A 23,021-nucleotide genomic window follows, 5' to 3' on the forward strand; every position below is an offset into this window, starting at 1 on the left:
GATGGATATCCTCTTCGTCCGCAAGAGGGTTGACCTCGGCGAGTTTCAAGTTCTTCACATCCCACTCGACAGCAGCTTGCCTACATCATGACGAAAGGGCTGCCATCGGTTGACAGCGGAGTGGTGCACGACGTGTAGTAGTGGCACACGCATGATCTCGCTTGGTAGCAGTTGATACGTCTCCAACGTATCTATAATTTTTGATTTTTCCATGATGTTATATTATCAATCTTGGATGTTTTATAATCATATCATAGTCATTTTATATCAGTTTTTGGTACTAACCTATTGACATAGTGCCAAGTGCCAGTTGTTGTTTTTTGCATGTCTTTTCATCGTAGAAAATCAATACCAAACGGAGTCCAAATGCAGCAAAACTTTACGGAGATTTTTTTATGGACCAGAAGACACCTAATGTGCCAAGGCAGCCCCTAGGGGTGCTCCGAGGAGAGCACAACCCACCAGGGCGCGCTAAGAGGCCCAGGTGCGCCCTGGTGGGTTGTGCCCACCTCGGGTGCCCCCGGGACCGCCTCTTTGCTCTATAAATACGCCAATATTCCAGAAACCCTAGGGAAGTCGACGAAAATCAATTCCAGCCGCCGCAGAGTCTAGAACCACCAGATCCAATCTATAAACCATCACAGAGGGGTTCACCACTTCCATTGGTGGCTCTCCGATGATGCGTGAGTAGTTCTTTGTAGACTTTCAGGTCCGTAGTTAGTAGCTAGATGGCTTTTTCTCTCTCGTTTGATTCTCAATACAATGGTCTCTTGGAGATCCATATGATGTAACTTGTTTTGGTGGTGCGTTTGTTGGGATCGGATGAACTTTGAGTTTATGATCAGATCTATCTCTTTATATCCATGAAAGTTATTTGAGTCTTCTTTGATCTTTTATATGCATGATTGCTTATAGCCTCGTATTTCTTCTACAATATTTGGGTTTTGTTTGGCCAACTTGATCTATTTATCTTGCAATGGGAAGAGGTGCTTTGTAGTTAGTTCGATCTTACGGTGCTTCATCCCAGTGACAGAAAGGGAACCGACATGTATGTATCATTGCTATTAAGGATAAAACGATGGGGTCTATCTCTACATAAATAGATCTTTTCTACATCATGTCATCGTTCTTATTGCATTACTCATTTTCTCCATGAACTTAATACACTAGATGCATGCTGGATAGCGGTTGATGTGTGGAGTAATAGTAGTAGATGCAGGCATGAGTCGGTCTACTAATCTTGGACGTGATGCCTATATCATGATCATTACCTAGATATCTTCATAATTATTTGAAGTTCTATCAATTGCCCAACAGTAATTTGTTTACCCGCCATTTGCCATTTTTCTCGAGAGAAGCCACTAGTGAAACCTACGGCCCTCGGGTCTCTTTCTCATATTATTTGCCTTCGCGATCTATTTTATTTGCCTTTTATTTTCATATCTACTATACCCAAAATACAAAAATACCTTGCTGCAATTTATTTTATTTGGCGTTTGATCTATGAATATCTACAATTTTATCTCGCGTCCGTTTGCCAATTTGTGGCACCGTTACCTGAAAGGGATCGACAACCCCTTGTACACATCGGGTTGCAACTAGTTGTTATTTGTGTGCAGGTGCTGTTTACGTTGTGTTGCTTGGTTCTCCTACTGGTTCAGTAACCTTGGTTTCACATTTGAGGGAAATGCTTACTGCCGCTGTGCTGCATCATCCCTTCCTCTTTGGGGAAATACCGACGTAGCTTCAGGCAACATTAAAAGGAGGGGAGGATCTTCAACATACACCAGAGTCCTGATCACAAATCTCATCTCCTTGCAATTTACATTATTTGCCATTTGCCTCTCGTTTTCCTCTCCCCCACTTCACAAAAATTTGCCGTTTTATTCGCCCTCTTTTTTTCGTTCGCCGTTTTCTTGTCGGATCCACCCTTTGCTTGCAACCGTGAGTGATTTCGGTATGACACCAATAGATGATGGCCTAACTCCTAAAATAGGACGTACGGGCAATCTAGATGCTAAAACTTTTATTTTGGGGCAAAGGAATGTTATGGGAAAGGAACGTATCCAAGAGTTTTTCAATTGTGTTGGAAATTTAAGTCTTGATGATGCGCTACACTTAGGACTACCAGATTTTATGCGGATGCTATTTCAGCGCTAGTTCTGAAACTTGAAAGCAAATTTATTTTACTCATCCTACTTTGTAAAGATTGTTTTTTGACCTCTCCGTTACAAAGAATCCTAAGGCTAAAAAGTTGGCCACTCTCGTTCTTATGAATGAGTTTGACTATATCATGCGGGAAGCTAGGGAAATCTTTGATTTCTATGGTATGAATCATGAAAAGCCTGTAATAGATAAAATTCTTTACAATAGTGATTATTTGTTAAGACATTTGCTTGGGGACAATAAGATCTTTGATGATAATCTTAAAAATGAAGTCTCAATCCTAGATTTAATTCAACAAGTTTTTAATAATGTTAATCGATATTATTCTTGGATTGTTGTCAGAAATCAACGTGGTTATGACAATAGGCAACTTAATAATGCTAAGATTTCTATAGATAATATGTTTTATGTAGTTTATACGAAACCCCATGATCAAAATACCTCTAAGGGAATTAAGAAGAAGGATGACAAAACGTAGATCCTTGCTTTATGCCTAGCTAAGGGCGTAAAACTATAGCGCTTGTTGAGAGGCAACCCAATAAATAAAATTTATTTTTGCTTTTTGTTTTCTATTTGTCGGTGTCAAAACCGGCGGATCTCGGGTAGGGGGTCCCGAACTGTGCGTCTAAGGCGGATGGTAACAGGAGGCAGGGGACACGATGTTTTACCCAGATTCGGGCCCTCTTGATCGAGGTAAAACCCTACGTCCTGCTTGATTTATTCTTGATGATATGGGTATTACAAGAGTTGATCTACCACGAGATAGGAGAGGTTAAACCCTAGAAGCTAGCCTATGGTATGATTGTTTGTTATTGTGTCCTACGGACTAAAACCCTCCGGTTTATATAGACACCGGAGAGGGTTAGGGTTACACAAGGTCGGTTACAAAGGAGGAGATATCCATATTCATATTGCCTAGCTTGCCTTCCACGCCAAGTAGAGTCCCATCCAGACACAAGACGAAGTCTTCAATCGTGTATCTTCATAGTCCAACAGTCCGGCCAAAGGATATAGTCCGGCTGTCCGGAGACCCCCTAATCCAGGACTCCCTCAGTAGCCCCTGAACCAGGCTTCAATGATGATGAGTCCGGCACGCAGTATTGTCTTCGGCATTGCAAGGCGGGTTCCTCCTCTGAATACATCACGGAAGAATTTGAATACAAGGATAGTGTCCAACCCTGCAAAATAAGTTCCACATACCACCGTAGAGAGAATAATATTTCCACAAATCTAATTTGCTCACATGTTTTGGCAACATGACATTATGCCATGGCCCGGTAGTTATTCGAACCGTTTCCTTTAACTAGCCACGCACACAACGCGAGGCAGTTTCTTGACACGTATTGTCAAAGCAGAGATCGTGTTCCCCTTATTATGGGATTCTCATCAATACGGACGTGGGTAACCCAACCGCGCCATCGATTACAGCGCTCGGGGGATAAGCTAGTTTTACCAGGCTAGTGGGGGCGCATAGTTTTGTCCGCCCATATAAAGGGACAAGGATTCACCTTTTCATCCACGCCTTCTTCCTCCTTTGCTCATCCATTTTCGCACACTCGAGCTCCAGTGCCAAGTCCGCATTTTCCACCTCAACCTTCTCCAACCATGTCCGGAGCGGGAGGCAGGTGGATGGTCTCCTCCGTCACGGAGGGACACATCAAGAAGCAGAGGAGAGTCGGATACCTGCCCAACGACATCGCGCACCGGCTCCCAGATGAGGGGCAGCTCATCCCCACCCCCAGGCCCCACGAGAGGGTAGTGTTCCTTACCCATTTCCTCCGCGGACTGGGATTCCCTCTCCACCCATTCGTCCGGGGGCTCATGTTCTACTATGGCCTGGATTTCCACGATCTGGCCCCGAACTTCATCCTCAACATCTCGGTGTTTATCATCGTGTGTGAGGCCTTCCTCCGTATCAAGCCCCACTTCGGCTTATGGCTGAAGACCTTCAATGTCAAGCCGAAGGTAGTGAGCGGCCGCCAGGCGGAGTGCGGAGGCGCCATGGTGGGCAAGATGCCCAACGTCAAATGGCTCGAGGGCTCCTTCGTCGAGACCATAAAGGGGTGGCAATCGGGGTGGTTCTACATCACTGAGTCGCGTGACCCTGCATGGGCAGCGGCCCCCGAGTTCCGATCTGGCATCCCCACGCGGCTCACCTCCTGGCAAGAGAAGGGCCTGTCCTGGGGTAGTTCGGGAGAGCTGACCGGACTCCAAACATGTATCCAAAACATGGTGAGCAAGAAGCTCAAACTCGTCAACATAGTGCAGGTCATGCTCATCCGCTGGATCCTCCCGTGTCAACGACGGGCTTTCAACTTGTGGGAGTTCGACCCGGCCCAGCACCAAACTCTGAATAGGCTCTTCGACACAACACACAAGGATGCCTGGAAGGTGTTATTCAAGGGCGCCGAGGTTCCCCCTCCCACTACCGAGGATCGCGGATTCTGTGCGAAGCGCCAAGCCAGTGCGGTAAGCTGTTCTACCTCTTACAGGATACTTGTTTTTCATAGTTTGACTCTATGCGGGATCTAAGCTCCCATACCTTTGACAGGACTGGCAGGAGACGGCCGGACAGATCGACTGTCCGGCTCCTTTGCCCGAAGGCCCAGCAGACGCTCTCCTGACGGAGATGCTGACTCCGGCTCCTTACAAGGTGCCGGAGAAGACCAAGAAGGGCAAGGGAACCCGAAAGAGTTCCCGACGCCAGGTGATATCGGACTCATCGTCCGAGGACTCCTCGGCGCACTCCTCCCATGAAGACGAGGAGGAAGATGAAGATGCTCCCCCTCCAGTCGGGGGAGACAAGAAAAGGAAGGCCGCCCCAACTAGGGGGGCTGAAGGGTCCAAGAAGGGAAGGACTCTCCTTCCGGACAGTTCCACCATCGCCATTGAAGGCGAAGACGAGTGGCTGCCCAGGGCCAAGCCCCTGGCGAAATTGTAAGTATTCGGATACCAGAGTAACTCATAGCATTCCTTTGTCGCACTGCTTCTCCTAACGCTGAATCGTGATTATGCATACCGTCCCGAGCCCGTATCGATGTATCCTCGTCGGACGGCTCCCTGGACTCGTCGGATATGGATAGCGATCCACTTCCGACCGCCACCTCCCCTTGCCCTACGGACGACGCCAAGGTGTTGTCTCAAGAGGCACCGGGTCGAGGGGAGACAGTCCCGGAGGAGCCTCAAGGCGACCTTCCGGACTCCGGGAGCAGAGGGAACAAGGCCCCCGAGGGCTCCGAGTTTGGCCCTCAGCCGAACACCGTGCCGAAACCTCCAGTGGTTCCAGACTCGGGCAGGCGGCCTCCTTCCAAGAGGGGCAAGACGCCTATGCCGGTGACCTCTGTCCATCCAAAGGCACCGGACAATTTGCTGGGAGCGCTTCGCAGCGCTTCCATTGACAAGGAGCACCGCACTATTATGAGTGCGGTGGTCCAGAAGGGTCAGTCCGCCAAGAGCGGACTGACTGAAGCCTGTGCCAGCCTTCTAACAGGCTTTGAGGTAAGTCTTTGAAATATGGGGAAAAATATTACCGCATAGACAGTAGCCCCTGATGCTCTGTTCGGTGTTCACAAACAAAAGCCGAACAGAGGATCAAATAATATCGTAGGAGTCTAATATAATTATGTCAATATGCATATGCAGGCTTCGCTGCTGGCATCTGCCGCACTGAAGCAGGACCTCGAGGGGTCCAAGAAAGAGCTCGGCCTTGCCAAGAGGCAGCTCGAGGAGAACAAGGGTAAGTAATACCCTGTCTATAGATATGTATATATAAAAGAAGACACGATTGCAAAATGACAGGATCATTGTAAATTTGCCAGGGGCCACGACCGAGGTAGAGACCCTGAAGCAAGCGCTATCCGAGGCCGAAAACAAAGTGGCCAAGGAGCGCACCGAGCGGGAAAGACATGAGGCACGGGTGCGCGAGGTGCAGCAAGAGCTCCACACTCTCGTGACGAAGTATGAGGCATTGGAGTTTGACTTGAAGACGCGAGAGTCCGAGCTTGCTGCAGCCCTTGAGAGCACAAAGAATGCCAAGGCCGAAGCCCAAAAGGCCCTCCAGGAGATTGATGCGATGAAGAAGATAGCGGCGGGTAAGGCATTCTATATGCAAAGCAAGCATGTGAAAGTAAATTACCTGTTACTTACCCGAATCCGGAGCCCTCCAGGAGCATTCGCAGATTTTCCCCGTAGCGTGTCGGATGCCGCAATGTTTTACCAGGCCGAGGAGGGAAGCTCAATGGAGAAGTTATTCTGGGCCGAATATACTAGGACCGAACACCCGGTGCCTATGAGCGACCAGCTAAAGCAGCTGGTCGAGCTACACAAGGCTGCCGAACAGGCCATGAAGGGCTTTATAGTCCGGCTATGGCCTGGCGACGTTCTTCCGAACAGCTACTTCAGCCTGGTGAGGCGGCTTGTGGATGCCTGCCCACGGCTGGAAGTCGTCAAGCGGTCTGTCTGCATCGAAGGTGCACGCCGGGCTTTCGCCCGTGTGAAGGTGCAATGGGCCAAGCTAGACGCCGTGAAGCTGATCAAGGAAGGGCTGCCGGAGGGCAAGGAGCATCACCACCTCGAGATGTACTATGAGGGTGTCCTGAAGGGTGCTCGTCTGGTAGCGGACGAGTGAATGAAAGATATAATATTCGAGTAAATTTGCTCATGTAATCCTGTATTTATGAAAACTTGTTCATATGCGCTATGCAACGCTTGTTTGAATTTAAAATATTACCTTATGTTTGGTCGTTTATCAAATCTGAGAGATGGCTAGTCGTCGGCTTCTGCCCCCATGCCACGAGTGCTGGGGTGTTCGGGATAAACCTGAGCACTCTTGTTCCCATTTTTGGGTCCTTCGAGGGAGGTGCTAAGCACAACGAACAAGGCAATCGGACTATAATGCGTTATCACTCTCACTTAGCCATAGAATTCTATAATTTTAAATTTCAGCGAAGCCCCTAGTGTTCGGAAGGCCGAACTCGGGGCGCGATACACGCCTTAAGCCGGACAGGGCCGACTCCTCGCTCTAAGCGGCATAAGTCTTTAAGGACTCGAAAACCTCTCGAACAGCGACCAGTCTCTCGCCTTATCATGACAGTCAGTTTTAGCTTTCTCTACTAAGGTGCTTAGCCCAGCAGAACCGGGGCACAATCGCAGTAGTTCTCCCAGTGCTACCTTAGCCGATATAGCGGAACGTAAGGTACCAAAACATGGGAGCCGGGCAAACCCAACTATTGACCCAAGACATGATTCGGAGCTGATGCATATAATGCTATAATTTCGGGGTGCCACACTATTGAAAGTGCCCAGACTTCTCACGCCGTATTGTGGGGTATGCTTAAGCCCCTGGCTTATTGGCCGTACCAGAGTGTACGGGTGCTGGATGTCATAAATGAACACACACACACACACACACACATATATATATATATATATATATATATATATATATATATATAAGGAAGAATGCAATAAGAGCCTTAATGCAATGCATTGTTTATTAAAAAAATGTGCGTTAGAGCAGAATGATACAGGTAGTGCGATAAGCAAAAAGTAGGACTATGTCCCCTCTAAGGGCAAGCTGAGGAATAATATTAAAGCAATTATTTCACTCGTTATCGTAATCCACCTGGGAGTTCCGTGGTGTGATGTACCTTTCTGCCTCCTTGGTTGCTGCATCATGTGTTCAGCAATCATGCTGCCGGACAGGGTTTCCAGAGATTAATGTCCTGAAAGAGAGAAAAATAACAAAGTGGGAAGCCCCTAGTGCGATTTAAGCCGCGTCTTGGGGCGTGCCATAGTCGTGCCCCCTTCCCCGCCTGTGCCCATGGTATTTTTAGTGCGTAATTATGTACGTGTGACACAGGTTTCGCTGTTTGGCTGGGACCGGGGTGGGGGCCGCATTGCTATGCGAGCTCAGAATGTGCCAGGCGGTCTTGTTGCCGATTACACCGGGCGCGCTTGAAGGTGTCCGGGTCCTTAAATGCCGAACTCGTGGATTGCCTTAAGAGGCTGCTTTGCGCTTCTGCTGCGAGGGCCGCAGTGTGCTCCTCCGTTCGGAGAGAGCGCTCTGTGTTTCCATTAACTGTAATGACCCCCCGAGGTCCTGGCATCTTGAGATTGAGGTATACATAATGCGGTACCGCATTGAATCTCGGAAATGCGGTTCACCCAAGCAGTGCATGATAGCCACTGCGGAACGGGACTATATCGAAGATTAATTCTTTGTTTCGGAAGTTATCCGAGGACCCGAAGACCACTTCCAGTGTGACTGAGCCTGTGTAGTGGGCCTCTACACCTGGTATGATGCCTTTAAAGGTCGTTTTTGTGGGTTTGATCCTTGAGGGGTCTATACCCATTTTGCGCACTGTGTCCTGATAAAGCAGGTTCAGACTGCTGCCGCCATCCATAAGGACTCGAGTGAGGTGAAATCCGTCCATGATTGAGTCTAGGACCAGTGCGGCAAATCCGCCATGACGGATACTACTGGGGTGGTCCCTGCGATCGAAAGTGATCGGACAGGAGGACCATGGGTTGAACTTTGGGGCGACCAGCTCCAACGCATACACGTCCCTGAGCGTACGCTTCTGCTCCCTCTTGGGGATGTGGGTTGCATATATCATGTTCACCGTCCGCACTTGTGGGGGAGAACCTCTTCTGTCCTTCGGTGTTCGGCTGCCGGGGCTCTTCCTCGTCATCGCTATGTGGCCCCTTATCTTTGTTTTCGGCAATTAACTTGCCGGTCTGCTTGAACACCCAACAATCCCTGTTGGTGTGGTTGGCTGATTTGTCTGGGGTGCCGTGTATTTGACACGAGCGGTCGAGTATACGGTCCAAACTGGACGGGCCCGGAGTGCTTCGTTTGAATGGCTTTTTCCGCTGACCGTGTTTAGAGCCTTTGAATCTGGCATTGACTGTCGTATCCTTAGTATTATCGCTGTTAATGCGGCGCTTATGTTTGTTGCGACATGACCTGCTATTGCCGTCCTTGGTATCCGAAGTACCATGGTTCTTTGATACGTTATTACTGCGAGCCAGCCAGCTGTCTTCTCCCGCATAAAAGTGGGTCATGAGTGTCATGAGGGTTGCCATAGATTTTGGCTTTTCCTGACCAAGCTGTCGGGCTAGCCACTCGTCGCGGATGTTGTGCTTGAAAGCTGTTAGAGCCTCTGCATCCGGACAGTCGACGATTTGATTTTTCTTTGTTAGGAACCATGTCCAGAATTGTCTGGCCGATTCCTCTGGCTGCTGAAATATGTGGCTCAAGTCATCGGCATCTGGTGGTCGCACATAAGTGCCCTCAAATTTGTCGAGAAATGCGGCTTCCAGATCTTCCCAACAGCCAATGGACTCTGTTGGCAAGCTGTTGAGTCAATGTCGAGCTGGTCCTTTAAGTTTGAGTGGGAGGTATTTGATTGCGTGTAGGTCATCACCGTGGGTCATGTGGATGTGCAGGAGGAAATTCTCGATCCATACCGCAGGATCTGTCGTGCCATCATATGATTCTATGTTTACGGATTTGAAACCCTCTGGGATTGATGATCCATTACTTCATCTGTGAACCATAAGGGGTGTGCGGCACCTCTGTACTGGGCTATATCGCGACGCAGCTCCAATGAGTCTTGTCCGTTGTGTTCGGCCCGACAGGATTTACTTTTACTGTATCCGGTGTGACGTTTATCGCCTCGCGTAGTGGCGCACCCTCGTGATCCGTAGATCGATCTTGCATGTTTTGCTTTGTCCTCCAGTACGTCTCATAGGTCTGGCGTATTTCCCCATGCCTTTTTATTTGAATGGCGTTGGGGTGGAGGCTGAGCTTTTGGCTGGAATGCCTCTCTATCACGGCCACGAGGTGGCCGATCAACCGCGTCATACGCTTCTTCCTTCAGTCGGGGTAGCAACCTGCATTTTGGGCAACTCTTGGAGGGGCGTTCGAGTTTATATTCCTCGGCCGCCAGGACTTCGGTCCATCTCTCAGCTAGCAGATCTTGATCAGCTTGAAGCTGCTGCTGCTTTTTATGAAGGCTATTTGCCGTAGCTATAAGCCGGCGCTTGAAGCGCTCTTGTTCGACGGGATCCTCTGGCACGACGAATTCGTCATCGTCGAGGCTGGCCTCGTCTTCGGAGGGGGCATGTAATTATTATCCTCCGCCTCTCGATCTGTCGCTCTCTCTGGAGGGTTGGCCTCTCCATCCTCCTGTCCTAGATCGTGCTGGAGGGGATTGTTGCCATCTTCGGCACTATCCGGAGTGTTATTATCTCCTGTGCCGGTATCACCACTTTTGCTTTGCCAGGACTTAGAGCGGCGCCGCTGACGTCGGTGTTTGGGTTGCTTCTTGGAGGGATCATCCTTCGCTATCTCGTCGCCATTGCCATCTTTGGGTGTGTCCACCATGTATATATCGTATGATGAGGTGGCTTTCCAGTGCCCTATAGGTGTTGGTTCCTGTTTGTCTCCTACGTCGTTGTCCATACCGTTGATGTCTTCGGAGTCGAAGTCGAGCATGTCGGTCAAATCATCAACAGTGGCTATGAAGTGGGTGGTGGTTGGGCGTCGAATTTCTTCGTCGTCCGCATCCCAATCCTGTCGGTCATAATCCGGCCAGGACTCTCCTGACAAAGAGAGAGACCTTAGTGAATTCAGTATGTCGCCAAAGGGCGAGTGCTGAAAGATATCCACGGTCGTGAACTCCATTATCGGCGCCCAATCGGATTCGATTGGCAGGGGTGCGGATGGTTTAGAGTCCGGAGGAGAGTCCGGCAATGTGGAGTCGCGGGCCTTGCGAAGGATAAGGTTGGTGCTCGGCTCGATCGCCGTTGAGGCTGCAGCCTCCGCGGCGGGGTCTAGCCATCGGCCCTCAGTCGGCGCAGTTGGCTCCGAATTGAAGGTCGGAGCGGATGCGGGTGCGGCCTCCAGGGCACTGTTCGGCGGCAGAGCTAAATCATGTCTGTCGTGACAGTGCGGCGCACCCGGCAGGGACTCGAATCCGTCGAAGATCAAGTCTCTGTGGATATCGACCGTGTAGTTTAAGCTTCCAAACCTGACCTGATGACCAGGGGCGTCGCTTTCAATCTGCTCCAGATGGCCAAGCGAATTGACCCGCAGTGCAAAGCCGCCGAATACAAAAATCTGTCCGGAGAGAAAAGTCTCACCCTGGGCTGCATTGCTATCGATAATCGTAGGAGCCATCAAGCCTAACAGCGATGACACAGAGGAACTCTCAATGGAAGCACCAATGTCGGTGTCAAAACCGGCGGATCTCGGGTAGGGGGTCCCGAACTGTGCGTCTAAGGTGGATGGTAACAGGAGACAGGGGACACGATGTTTTACCCAGGTTCGGGCCCTCTTGATCGAGGTAAAACCCTACGTCCTGCTTGATTTATTCTTGATGATATGGTTATTACAAGAGTTGATCTACCACGAGATCGGAGAGGCTAAACCCTAGAAGCTAGCCTATGGTATGATTTTTTTGTTATTGTGTCCTATGGACTAAAACCCTCTGGTTTATATAGACACCGGAAAGGGTTAGGGTTACACAAGGTCGGTTACAAAGGAGACATCCATATCTGTATTGTCTAGCATGCCTTCCACGCCAAGTAGAGTCTCATCCGGACACGAGACGAAGTCTTCAATCTTGTATCTTCATAGTCCAACAGTCCGGCCAAAGGATATAGTCCGGCTGTCCGAAGACCCCTAATCCAGGACTCCCTCACTGTTCTTGAGTGTTTGCACAATTGTGATACTGTTATGATTGTGTTTTTTATATTTTAATTAGTGTTTGTGCCAAGTAAAGCCTTGAGGATCTTTTTGGGTGATAGTTGTTAGATCTTGTTAAAAAAACAGAAACTTTTGCGCTCACGAAAATAATTCTTACTTTTAACCAGAGAGCAATAGAATACCCATTTCTTTTGCAGTAGATTAATATACAAATTGCTCAGGTCGTCCTAATTAATTTTCATACCATATAGCTTTACTATTGTAGATTTTTAATATATTTTTTTGTTCAAAGTCGGTCAAATATTAGAAAGTTTTACTTTGATCAAATTTTATATGCAGTCCAAAAAGGAAAGGAGAAAGTCCTATACTACATGGTCGATCTGCATATCTCGACTGCATTAGTGTCTCCTTTTCTCTGAAAAGGCCGAGCAGTTGAACCCATCCGTCCGTCCGTCAGCGATGGTGACCGAGACACGAACCATGAGCACGCCGGCCGGCGGGGAGCCTCGAAAGTCGCGCGTCGCTCTCGCGGGTGGCCGACGGATTGGGAATATCTGCTTGGTACATGCTGTGGTACGGAATGGACGCGCCAAAGGAAGAAGAAAGATGGTCGTGTTCCCTTTTGCTACGACTTGAGTGGTGGTACAAAGCAGCTTTGAGATGGCATAAACGAACACGATAAGCTTGTGTAGCGAGTTTAGTGGGACTTCTTTTGGCAAAGCAAAAGAGGGCATGAAGCTGGAGTCAAAAGTAGGAGCATCTCAGTAGAATTCCCGGTGCACGATGACGAGCAGATAGTCGATCGTGCGAGTGACAGGGCGCAAATCGATGAGAAACACAGGAAATGGTGATTCCGAACTGTACGGCGCGGCGCGGGACCCAGATGGGTGGGTGGGTTTCGTGACAGTTCGCTGATTGTGTGGATAGACCACTGTGCTTGTCTTCCTTTCATGTGTTGGTCACTCTTCTGGTCTGGGCGGTGCAAAAGAAAAACACAGCTCGGTCCGTCGACAAGCATTGGTGCTGCACACACGGCACGCAGTAACTGCGGCGTGCATGCCCGTGATGCTCTGTATATGCTCCAGCTAGACATCCATGCAGGAAAGCACCATACGTGTTACGAGTGCAAGTGAAACAATGTGGTGTCGGCTGGCAGGTAAGTAACATGCATGGGCCACTATGTCGGGGACTGGGAGGATACACATACTACTTCCTCCGTCTCATAATATAAAACTTTTTTAACATTAGATAATACCATCGACTTAGATGGAGCAGCCGATCTGGTCCATGGGCCATGGCTTCCCGGTAGGGATGAATTTAATCGGCATCGACATGGTAAGTACGACCTGTCAAGTCTCACTGAGCTTAATTAATTTGCTGTTGGGAGTGAGACAAACTCACATCACAATCCACCGACATTTGAACTCTCGTTCACCACTGCCTAATCCATCTTCTTTTGAGAAAACTATAAAGAGTAGTATCGCGCTCAGTCCTCTCCTCCATGTAAAACCATGAGACGGACACGGGATTCTTCATGCCTGTGAATTGTGGCCATTCATGCAAAGCTTTCGCGGCTTAGACACACATTCAAGGATGTAGGGTTCACGGGCCTATCACTGTCCACTGGATCGGGTCCTCCTTCCGTACGCTGTACGCGCCGGACTACGGACGCGGCACGGCCAGCCGGCGTGGGGCACCGACACCGGCAGCGGCCCACCTCACCTGCGATGCGTTGATCATGTCGTTCCCATTAAGAGCAACTTCAATGGGCGATCCATTTCGTCCGCCCGTGTTTTTTTGGGTCGGCGCGGACAAAAATGGCGGCCCAACACGCCGATCCAAACTTAAATTGTATCTGTCCGGCGTCCGCGCTGACCCATTTTCGGGCCAAAATTACGTCCGGAATGCATTGGCGCGGACGCGAAGCGGACGCGCCGCGCGTCTCCTCGCCATCTGTCGTGTTCCCACCTGGCGGCCGTTCAACTACGACGGTCAACTTAATTTATGACGACCGCCCACCTTGGGCCCAGCGTCAGCGACAGCGGTCGTCCTTTTTTAAGCCGAGCGTGCGGCGGCGCCGTCCTCATCCACTACCACTCACCCCCCGTCCCCATCTGGCTGCCTCATGTGGGGCGATGGAGGCCATGGGCGGAGGTTTCTAGGGCGGGGGCGCTGTAGTGAGTTGGTGGAAGATGGCAATTGGACGTTGTCGTGGTTCTAAGTCTGACAGTAGAATGGGGGGTAGGAATATAGAGGCAATATCCTAGCTATGGAGGAGTTTTACACGCAGGTTTAACGAGTTCAGACCCTTCTCAGAGGAAGTAATAGCCCTACGTCTCGGAGCCCGGAGGCGGTCGACTGGATTATGAGCGTGTGTGTTACAGGGGGTGCGAACCCTTGTCCCAGAGGAGGGGGGTGGCTTATATAGAGTGCGCCAGGACCCTAGCTCCCTTCCGTTACATAGGATTCAATGTACATAAAGAGGTGGCGTTACAGGTAACGCCTGTATTGAAGTGCTACAAATGATCATTAAATATATGAGTAAATACCCGACCGTTGCTGCGTAGAGCGGCTTTAGGTCTTCTTATATGTCGAGTGGTTTCATGGTCGAGTGACCTGGATAAAGAGAGGTCTTCGAGTGAATGGTAGGTTGAGTGGACTTCACTCGACACCTTTGCTGGATCCCTTCTTCTGATTCTTGAACTTCTTTGTTCTTAGGACAAGGACCTTAGGTAGGACGTATAGGTCAGGCCTATTACCCTACCCCAGGATCGTGTCCTCATCATTAGCCCCCGAATGGATCGAGGTTTGAGTGAAAAAGAAGATGGAGTTGACCTTGCTTCTGCTCTGGCTTTGCCTTGTCTTCATCTCCCAGTAGAGGCCAGTTGTTAGAACTTCAGCTTTGTTTCAGTCGCCTTGATCGATTCAGAAATTGTCGACTGGCTTATACAATGACACCCGTCGAGTGACATCTTTGACATGAAATTTTTGGCGTGATCGGTTGTAGAGGATCCCGGATTTCACGGGATTCGAAATTTTGGTGGAAGCGCGCCAGGCGGAGCGCTCCGTGGTAAGTGGAGTAGATAAATAGGACGCTTCGATTTCCGCGTCACCTTTTTCGCCACGTATCCCGTGTGCGACTGTTGGGGGGATTTGACAGGATCGCTCGGGCCCACGTGTCAGCCACTCAGAAGCAGGCCTTTAAAAGCGGCAAGGCCGAGGCATTTGCGCTGTGCGCGTCCATTTCCCTTCTTCTTCCCCTCGCATCTCCACTCCATCCAGCCCAAACGCTCTCGATGCCGCAGCTCCGCCGCTATGGGGAAGGACAAAACGGCGGCGCTAGAGCGTGCGAAGAAGGCGACGGGGGCGGCGAAGAACAAGAAGATGAATCGGGGGTCTTCATCACGCTCGGGGCTGTTGTCGGGTTGGATCCAAGGAGATTGGATCCGATCTTCGCTTCGGCAGGAGGACTTGGATGATATGGCAGAGTTAGGGCTGATCGTCCATAAGTCTGCGCATCTGCCGAGGGGGGAAACGGAGCCGCAGCCGCGACCAGGTGAGTGTGTTCTGCTCGCCACTCATGTCGATCGCGGCTTCTCGCTTCCACCACACCCCTTCTCTCGAGGTTTCCTGAATTTCTTTGGTGCCCAACTCCACCATTTTACTCCCAATACCATCACATATCTTGCTGCATTTGTCTCCATGTCTGAGAATTTCCTGGGGTGCCGACCACACTGGGGTCTTTTCAAGCACGTTTTTACCATCCGATCCCAAACTGTGAAGAAAGGGAACTTGAATGCTGAGAAGACCCACGTTATCCAGATGTGTGGGGGTTTGGGCATTCAGAAGAGGAAGAGAAGTTCTTTTCCCCCGATGAATCTTCCGGAGTCGGTCAGGGGCTGGCAGTCGACTTGGTTCTACTGCCAGGACATCGCGACCCCAGGCCAGTCGATCAGGCTCCCCCCTTTCTCTTTTGACCGCGTTCAAACTCCATCTTCATTAAAAGTGACCACTGCAGAGAAGGCGGAGACAGGCATGCTAGTCGAGATAGTAGTCCAACTGATCAACCAAGGTGTCACCGGTATGGACCTGCTCGAGGTGTTCCTCAGTCGGCAGATCCAACCTCTCCAAGCTCGTGACCACTCCATGTGGATGTACTCCGGGGCTGGCGACACTGCTCGGGTTCATCCGGAGGAGGTGGAGGCCAAAAGGAGTGGCCGAGTGGTTGATGGGTATCACCGGAAACAAGGACAACCCCAGGGGTGCTAGGAGAGTCGACACTTTCAGCGACAGCAACCTGCCAGACAAGGTCTGGTCATCATAAGTGAGTTTTTGAACGTATTTTCCGACTGACTGTTGATCCGACTGACTTATGACCGGTCTCTTGTTTTGCAGATCTACACGGAGATGTATTCAATGCCCAATGGTGAACAAGCTCTGGAGCACGACCAAGAGGGCGAGGACAGTGCCGAGGAAAGCGGCGAGTGGGAGTTCTCTGCTGACGATGATGAAGACGACAGCGACGAGTCAGACGATGAGGAAGTGGCCGACTCACCGCCTTGTTCCGAACATTGATCGAAGCTGCGCCATGATCCCACGAGCAAGCGCGGCAAAGCTGTGGCGTCGAATGCCCCATCTCACAAGCACGCTCGGTCCTCGACTCTAGAATTGACTGAGAAGGTCACCAAGCATTCCAAAATTAATCCTTCGAAGGCTCGGAAGACCTTGCCTAGAATCAAGATGGACGTCCCTATTGCCTCTGGGTAAACGTTCTCCTCGTATTTTCTTGTTCTGACCCATTTCCTGTTCCGACCGATTTTTCTTGTTCTGGCCGAGTGGATGATGAACATGTACAGCCCGACCTCTGCTGCGACTGATATGGATGTTGACAAGACTCCAGCTGACGAGGAAGTTGACGACGCCGTTACCTCCAAAGCCAGTAAGTCTGCTCAATTCGAATTCATTAAGTCGACTGGATGGTTTGTTAGTTATCCTTATGGCTTTCTCTGTTTGTTGCAGTTCCACGAGACGTTGTTGTGCTCCCGGACGATGAAGAAGAAGTACCGCTGAGAGGAAGGAGGAGGAAGGACAAGGAACTGGGCGGGAAGGCGCCTGAAGTCCAGGTTCTTCGGTCGACTGTTACGCCTGGGACGACGGTCGAGCGATCGACGGATCCGGCTCGAACCAACATCACCTTCGATGTTCCTTTGTCGACTGATTGCCCCTCAGGATCAGCTGCTCAGACTTCTGCTGCACCGATACAACTCTCTGCCTCAAATCCGGTGGCTGCTTTAATTGCTCTGCCTTCGTCACTTTTTACTGCATATCAAACTCCGGACGATCCACCGGCTGCTGCCAAGGAAGCTCTTCTTCAGTTGAATCTTGTGATGGGGCAAATGAAAGTGCTGTATGAGGCTAGTCAGATAGCCTTCAACGCCGGAGCTGCTCTGCAAGCCAATGTCCAGGTTAGTTGATTTTCCGATCGACCATATTTCTTGTCTGATCACCCACTGGGGTGTGACTGTTTTGAAATTGTATGCCTCTTTGTGTCGATTCAAGCTGAATCTTTACACTAGTGGGTGCACGCTGAGTGCACCCACTGGGTGTAGTCCCCGAGACCAGAGTTGACTGCGGGCACTCGATTGTGGTTTTTTTTTTACAAAATCAGTGGGGGCACGCTAAGTGCACCCACTGGGTGTAGTCCCCGAGACTGCCATTGAATGATTGATTCGGTGGTAGTCTTAGAGTAGCTATCATTGTGATGTCTTTTACTCTGTCGACTGATATGGCTTTAACTGCAGAAATCTTGTGATCTTGGGCTCAGCTTTCTGCAATGAACAAACAGCAAATCAGCCTCAACCTTGATTTGGAATTGGCCAAGAAGAATCTCAAGACCGCTCGTGACGAAGTAGCTGCCATGGGAGGTAACCAATCGCTAACTATATATCCCACTGCTGGCACTTTTCCTTTCCATTTTTTGAACCAAGTGACTCCACTCGAGCAGATGTACATAGTGAAAACGCCAACTCCAAGCCCGTCTGAAGAGTGTTGTTTCTTTAGAGAAAATGAAGCAGGCTTTGGAGAAGAAGGATCTGGATCTTGCTTCAGCACAGAAGGAGGCGCGCGATAAAACAACACTTGCTGACAAGAAGCTTGCTTCAGTCGGCAAGTTAGAAGAAGAAAATTCCAAGCTGAAGACTGATGTTTCTGACGGCAATCGGGAGGTCGAGCAACTGAAGAAGGACAAGGAGAAACTGACCGACGAGCTTGGGGGTCTCAAGGCCAAGAATGGCGAACTAGAGTCTTATCTGGGCCAGCTTGCTGCAAAGCTGGTTTTGTGTTGGGGAACATAGCAGAAATTCAAAATTTTCCTACGTGTCATCAAGATCTATCTATGGAGAAACCAGCAACGAGGGGAAGGAGAGTGCATCTACATACCCTTGTAGATCGCTAAGCGGAAGCGTTCAAGTGAACGGGGTTGATGGAGTCGTACTCGTCGTGATTCAAATCACCGATGATCCTAGTGCCGAACGGACGGCACCTCCGCGTTCAACACACGTACAGCCCGGTGACGTCTCCCACGCCTTGATCCAGCAAGGAGAGAGGGAGAGGTTGAGGAAGACTCCATCCAGCAGCAGCACAACGGCGTGGTGGTGATGGAGGAGCGTGGCAATCCTGTAGGGCTTCGCCAAGCACCAAGGGAGAGGAGGAGGAGGAGAGGCAGGGCTGCACCAAGAGGGAGAAGTTCTCATGTGTTTAGCAGCCCCAAACCTCAACTATATATAGGGGGAAGGGGGGGCTGCGCCCCCTTTAGGGTTTCCCACCCCAAGGGGTGCGGCCATCCCTAGATGGGACTTGGGGGGCGGCTAAGAGGGGGAGAGAGGGGAGGCGCGCCTGGGGTGGGCCTTAGGGCCCATCTGCCCTAGGGTTTGCCCTCTCCCCTCCTAGTTGCGCCTTGGGCAAGGGTGGGAGGCGCACCAGCCCACTCTGGGGCTGGTCCCTTTCCACTCTAGGCCCATGCAAGCCTCCGGGGCCGGTGGCCCCACTTGGTGGACCCCCGGGACCCTCCCGGTGGTCCCGGTACGTTACTGATAAAACCCGAAACTTTTCCGGTGACCAAAACAGGACTTCCCATATATAAATCTTTACCTCCGGACCATTCCGGAACTCCTCGTGACGTCCCGGATCTCATCCGGGACTCCGAACAACATTCGGTAACCACATACAAGCTTCCTTTATAACCCTAGCGTCACCGAACCTTAAGTGTGTAGACCCTACGGGTTCGGGAGACATGCAGACATGACCGAGACGTTCTCCGGTCAATAACCAACAGCGGGATCTGGATACCCATGTTGGCTCCCACATGTTCCACGATGATCTCATCGGATGAACCACGATGTCAAGGACTCAATCAATCCCGTATACAATTCCCTTTGTCTAGCGGTATTGTAATTGCCCGAGATTCGATCGTCGGTATACCGATACCTTGTTCAATCTCGTTACCGGCAAGTCTCTTTACTCGTTCCGTAACACATCATCCCGTGATCAACCCCTTGGTCACATTGTGCACATTATGATGATGTCCTACCGAGTGGGCCCAGAGATACCTCTCCGTTTACACGGAGTGACAAATCCCAGTCTCGATTCGTGCCAACCCAACAGACAATTTCGGAGATACCTGTAATGCACCTTTATAGCCACCCAGTTACGTTGTGACGTTTGGTACACCCAAAGCATTCCTACGGTATCCGGGAGTTGCACAATCTCATGGTCTAAGGAAAAAATACTTGACATTAGAAAAACTTTAGCATACGAACTACACGATCTTTGTGCTAGGCTTAGGATTGGGTCTTGTCCATCACATCATTCTCCTAATGATGTGATCCCGTTATCAACGACATCCAATGTCCATAGCCAGGAAACCATGACTATCTGTTGATCACAACGAGCTAGTCAACTAGAGGCTCACTAGGGACATATTGTGGTCTATGTATTCATACGTGTATTACGATGTCCGGATAATACAGTTATAGCATGAATAAAAGACTATTATCATGAACAAAGAAATATAATAATAACACTTTTATTATTGCCTCTAGGGCATATTTCCAACAGTCTCCCACTTGCACTAGAGTCAATAATCTAGTTCACATCACCATGTGATTAACACTGATAGGTCACATCACCATGTGACCAACATCCAAAGAGTTTTGGGTTTGATCATGTTGCTTGTGAGAGAGGTTTTAGTCAACGGGTCTCAACCTTTCAGATCCGTGTGTGCTTTACAAATCTCTATGTCATCTCCTAGATGTAGCTACCACGTTCTATTTGGAGCCATTCCAAATAACTGTTCCACTTGGAGCTATTCTAAATTGTTGCCCCATTGTACGTATCCTGTATCTCTACTTAGAGCTATCCGGATAGGTGTTAAGCTTGCATCGACATAACCTTTACGACGAACTCTTTTACCACCTCCATAATCGAGAAAATTCCTTAGTCCACTAGTTACTAAGGATAACTTTGACCGCTGTCTGTGATCCATTCTTGGATCACTCTTGTACCCCTTGACTAACTCATGGCAAGGCACACTTCAGGTGCGGTACACAGCATAGCATACTGTAGAGCCTATGTCTTAAGCATAGGAGACGGCCTTCGTCCTTTCTCTCTATTCTGCCATGGTCGAGCTTTAAGTCTTAACTTTGTACCTTACAACTCAGGCAAGAACTTCTTCTTTGACTGATCCATCTTGAACACCTTCAAGATCATGTCAAGGTATGTGCTCATTTGAAAGTACCATTAAGCGTTTTGATCCATCCTTATAGATCTTGATGCTCAACGTTCAAATAGCTTAATCCAGGTTTTCCATTGAAAAACACTTTTCAAATAACCCTATATGCTTTCCAGAAATCCTACGTCATTTTCGATCAACAACATGTTAACAACACATACTCATCGGAAATTCTATAGTGCTCCCACTCACTTCTTTGGAAATACAAGTTTCTCATAAACTTTGTATAAACCCAAAATCTTTGATCATCTTATCAAAGTGCACATTCCAACTCCGAGATGCTTACTCCAGTCCATGGAAGGATCGCTAGAGCTAGCATACCTTTTAGCATCCTTAGGATCGACAAAACCTTTCTGATTGTATTTCATACAACCTTTCCTTACGAAAACTGGTAAGGAAACTCGTTTTGACATCCATCTGCCAGATTTCATAAATGCAGCTAATGCTAACATGAATCCGACGGACTTAAGCATCACTACGGATGAGAAAATCTCATCGTAGTCAACTCCTTGAACTTGTGAAAAACTCTTCGCCACAAGTCAAGCGTCATAGATGGTGACATTACCATCCACGTCCGTCTTCTTCTTAAAAAAGATCCATTTATCTCAATGGCTTGCCGATCATTGGGCAAGTCCACCAAAGCCCATGCTTTGTTCTGATACATGGATCCTATCTCAGATTTCATGGTTTCTTAACCATTTGTCGGAATCCGGGCCCACCATCGCTTCTCCATAGCTCGTAGGTTCATTGTTGTCTAGCAACATGACCTTCAAGACATGATTACTGTACCACTCTGAAGTAGTACGCATCCTTGTCACCCTACGAGGTATGGTAGTGACTTGATCCGAAACTTCATGATCACTATCATAAGCTTCTACTTCAATTGGTGTAGGCGCCACAGGAACAACTTCTTGTGCCCTGCTACACACTTGTTGAAGTGATGGTTTCAATAACCTCATCAAGTCTCCACCATCCTCCCACTCAACTTTTCGAGACGAACTTTTTCTCGAGAAAGGACCCGATTCAAGAAACAATCCCTATTGCTTTTGGATCTGAATTAGGAGGTATACCCAACTGTTTTGGGTGTCCTATGAAGATGCATTTTATCCGCTTTGGGTTCGAGCTTATCAACCTGAAACTTTTTCACATAAGCGTCGCAGCCCCAAACCTTTAAGAAATGACAGCATAGGTTTCTCTAAACCGGTGTCATCTCAACGGAATCACGTGGTACCCTATTAAAGTGAGTGCGGATGTCTCTAATGCCTAACCCATGAACGATAGTGGTAATTCGATAAGAGACATCATGGTACCCACCATATCCAATAGGGTGCAACTATGATGTTCAGACACACCATCACACTATGGTGTTCCAGGCGGTATTAATTGTAAAACAATTTCCACAATGTCTTAATTGCGTGCCAAAACTCGTAACTCAGATATTCATCTCTATGATCATATCATAGACATTTTTATCCTCTTGTCACAATGATCTTCTACTTCACTCTGAAATTACTTGAACCATTCAATAATTCAGACTTGTGTTTCATCAAGAAAATATTCTCAACATCTACTCGAATCATCTGTGAAGTAAGAACATAACGATATTCACTGCATGCCTCAGCACTCATTGGACTGCACACATCAAAATGTGTTACTTCCAACGAGTTGCTATCTTGTTCCGTCTTACTAAAACGAGGCTTTCAGTCATCTTGCCCATGTGGTATGATTTGCATGTCTCGAGTGATTCAAAATCAAGTGAGTCCAAACGATCCATCTGCATGGAGTTTCTTCATGCGTATACACCAATAGACATGGTTCGCATGTCTCAAACTTTTCAAAAACGAGTGAGTCCAAAGATCCATCAACATGGAGCTTCTTCATGCGTTTTATACCATTATGACTTACATGGCAGTGCCACAAGTAAGTGGTACTATCATTACTATCTTATATCTTTTGGCATGAAAATGTGTATCACTATGATCGAGATTCAATAAACCATTCCTTTAGGTGCAAGACCATTGAAGGTATTATTCAAATAAATAGAGTAACTATTATTCTCCTCAATGAATAACCGTATTGCAATAGACATAATCCAATCATGTCTATGCTCAACGCAAACACCAAATAACAATTATTTAGGTTTAACACCAATCTCGTTGGTAGAGGGAGCATGCGATGCTTGATCACATCTAGCTTGGAAAAACTTCCAACACATATCGTCAGCTCACCTTTAGCTAGTCTCTGTTTACTCCGTAGTTTTTATTTCGAGTTACTAACACTTAGCAACCGAACCGGTATCTAATACCCTGGTGCTACTAGGAGTACTAGCAAAGTACACATCAACACAATGTATAT

The sequence above is a fragment of the Triticum aestivum genome, chromosome 6A (genome assembly GCF_018294505.1).
Source record: "Triticum aestivum cultivar Chinese Spring chromosome 6A, IWGSC CS RefSeq v2.1, whole genome shotgun sequence".
NCBI lineage: Eukaryota > Viridiplantae > Streptophyta > Magnoliopsida > Poales > Poaceae > Triticum > Triticum aestivum.